Here is a 3988-nt window from a genome sequence, read left to right on the forward strand (position 1 = left end):
AAAGGAAATCGATACATTTTCACAAAACAAAACTGCTTATGAACTCACCAGCTTTATGCTGATTTTCAAACTGCTTGTATTCTCAGGTCCAAGTTAGACAGGTACCCGGCGATACCTTTTGGTGAAGATGGAGTGCTGCGAAGACTCGTCTCTTTTGTTCATATGATATATGTATAACTTTTGTACAATTTACTTTTGAACCAAATGTAAACTTTCATATATATGTAATGTAATGGTTGTTTACTGTGATTACTATGTACATTGGATTTGATACACAACGTGGAGTCAACCCCGGGAACGTTTCCGCCTTTGGTTTTCGGGGTGTGACACCGTGCATCGTGTGAATGTTCACAAGGTGAATGTAATGGGAAAATGAAATAGTACTATGGTGTAGTATCAAATAACTACAACCGTACTAACTACCTTTAGTCTATTGTAATTTCGTAAGTACTGTATTATTTGTAATAAGTGACTACTTCTGTACTATTTTGCCTTATTTGAGGGATAAGGCATAATGTGATGGCTAGATCCCAGACTAGACGCTCCCCTGTCAAAGAGATTTTGGGACCCATACACGACCCCTGCATGTTTGCAAGCCGTGAACATCCACATTACTCTGATCATGTATACCTAATATAACTATCACAATGCGTAGTGATTCATTGGTATAGTTAGATCCTGAAATTGTTCCATACTATATCACCTAGTTATGTCTGTCCTATCATCATATAGGATCTATGTAAAAGTATATGAATGTATACCTTTGCTACCCAAAGGTACTGAACTGACTGAAAGGAACTATTATGTCCATATATTTACACATGATATATAACTAAGTATCTAAACGACCTTTGGACGGATACCCGACACCCACCAGACCACATCCCAATGGGGAAAAGGAAATAGGGCCAGTTAGCCTTCCTAAGTCCTTTAAACATTACATATATAGCTATACATATATAGGCATGCTTATAACAGGGTCTCTATGTAAACTTATCTATGTAAATGTACTCATGTAAATGTACTCATGTAATTGTAATCATGTAAATGTACTTATGTAAATGTACTCATGTAAACATATCTATGTAATAATATAGTAATGTACTGTGTGTACTGGCTGTAATGTGTGTTCTCTCTCTATCTAGCATGTATAGACTCATGAATGAACTGACTCGTGGTATGATTCCGCATTCTAGTAATAGTTCTAGTATCTTCCTGAACTACCCCTATGGTAGCTTACTAGTAATGTAACTGGTACGTATGAACATGGACGTATACCCTTGCTACCTAAGGGTATTGAACTGACTGGAAACTTTTATGTCTCTATATGTATACGTGATATATAACTGATGATTAAACGACCTTTGGACGGATACCTGATACCCACCAGACCACATCCCAACGGTGAAAAGGAAATAGAGCGGGTAGCCTTCTTAAGTCCTTTAAACATTTCTTATATAACTATACATACATAGGCATGCAATTGACAATATAAAAGCATAAAATAAGTTTTGTAACACCTTTGAACATGATTATTATCTAAGAAAAGGTCGACTTGATGTCAGCCTATAAAACGGGTCGAAAGTATTTGTTTGATAAAACAGCTTAAGTATAAAGAAACATTTGTTTGAAACACAACGGTAAATGAGTTTGAAATGAAACATACAATGTATAATGAACAGTTTAATAAGGAGTTTTAAACATATAAAACGTTTATGAAAATATGTTTGGTAAAACAGCTAATGAGTAGTAAATCATTTGAATGCTGCTTATTAATCACATGTGATTGATATAATAACTAGCATGATTCTACTTGTATCCCCCCCCCCATAAAAACATTTACAACATTGATTAAGGGGTATGAACTCACCTGTAGTGAATGGTACGGATGAACTGAAGATGTAGGATTGCTAGGTGTCAAGTGAAGTCTTGAACACACTCTATGATCCTAGTTAACATATAATATCACATATATGTATCAAATTAGTCTTTAAACAACTAATAAACAAAGTCAAGACACCCTAGGACATGCTAAACACCTTTAACAAGTGTTATAAGCCTCGAGGATTGCATCTAAGTATTGTAGGGAAAAGCTAATGTGTGTAGGGTTCAAGGAAAACTCCTTAATGGAGTTCACGACCCTAAGGTCCTCAACAAATGAGTTTACGGTCGTAAACTCATGGGTTTACGGCCGTAATCTCATACTTACTTGACCATTTGATGTTTTGAGGCTTTACAAGACCCTAAGAAGCATTTCTACTTAATGGCAAAGTCTTTGGAAGAGATTAGGGCACCTTTCAACTCCTTTGGGGAGTTCACGGCCCTAGAACCAATTCCCTTAGAGATTACGGTCGTAATCTCTCATGGAAAGGGTGTTTTTGGTGTTTTCAAGTACCTATTTTAACTAGGAATGAATCTAGGCTAGTGTCCAAGGCTTATGGAGAGTTTAAAGCAAACTTTGTCCCTTTTGTTTGGAGTTCACGGTCCAAGAACTTCTTGGGCCGTGAACACCTTACTCTTGGTGCTCTTGGGGTGTTTTCTAGTCCTACATACATTAGGACATGAGTCTAGGCTAGTTTCATTGCAAGAGGAAGGGACTAGGGCACTCTTTGCCCCTTAAAGAAGGGTTTACGGTCCAAGATGTTCTTGGGCCGTAAACTCTTTGATCTTGTGGGTTTCTTATGATTTCTTGGTTACAAGACACATATCAAGCCCTATACTACACATAGATAGAAGTACTCACGATTTGGGACGAAAAGCCGAAGATCCGCGAGAGAGAATTTGGCTTTTCTCTAGTTGGAAATGTAACAAATGAATAAATATGGCTAAGAACCATATATATACCCCTGGGGTTTTTGGCAGAAAATATTTTATTCAGGCAGAGAACTCTAATATCATAGAGTTTTTGAATAACAGAGTTGCACAAAACCCTAGTGTATCCTCTCTCCTGATATCTCTTTAAGTGTAAATCCTGACATACTCAAACTTATACTAAAAGTCTGAAAATTTACTACAACTGTTCTAACTTCTATTGACTTGATCTTGTTTACACAGAATAGAAATTTCGGGTTGTCACACTCATCTACCTAAATATCATCCAAGGGAACCACTGAATCCTCATCCAATATGCACTTTCGCAACTGTTAACCATATAAAGTGTTGTCAATCTGGCTGAGCTCCTCAGAGAGATCCAATCAATAAGCAACCTTGCCAACCCTAGCAATCAACCGAAAAGGCCCAATATACCGGGGTCCCAACTTTCCCATCGACCTAAAGCGTATCACACCTTTCCAAGGTGAGACCTTTAGTAATACCATGTTGCCGACCTGAAACTCCAACTCGGATAGGCGTCGGTCAGCATATATCTTCTGCTGACTCTGAGCGGTCTACAGTCTTTCCCTGATCTACTGAATTAGCTCTGTGGTCTGAAGGACCACTTTGGTCCGCCCTATAACCTTTTGACTAACCTCGCCCCAACAAACTGAGTACGACATCTCCGCCCATACAAAAGCTCTAAAGGCGGAGCGCCAATGTTGGAGAGATAACTGTTGTTATAAGAGAACTTTGCAAGAGGTAGGTAGGAGTCCCAGCTCCTACTAAAATCAATAGCACAGACCCGCAACATGTACTCAAGGGTCTGTATCATCCGCTTACTCTGGGTGTTGGTCTATGGATAATAAGCAGTGCTGAAGTGCAATCTTGTGCCCAATTCCTCATGGAACTTCTACCAAAAAACGGGGGAGGTAAACCTAACATCACGTTCTGAACTAATGGACATCGGAACCCCATGGTGAGCAACAATCTCGAGAACATACACATCGTCCAACTTCTCGGCTGAAAAACTGTCCCGAATCGCCAAAAAGTAGGCACTCTTGGTCAATAGATTCACGACGACCTGGATAGCATCAGAACTCCTTACCATCTTCAGCAACTTGGTGATAACATCCATAGAGATCTGCTTCTATTTCCACATGAGAACCTCTAGAGG

This window comes from Lactuca serriola, chromosome 3 (assembly GCF_051521515.1).
Source record: "Lactuca serriola cultivar US96UC23 chromosome 3, Lser_US96UC23_V15, whole genome shotgun sequence".
NCBI lineage: Eukaryota > Viridiplantae > Streptophyta > Magnoliopsida > Asterales > Asteraceae > Lactuca > Lactuca serriola.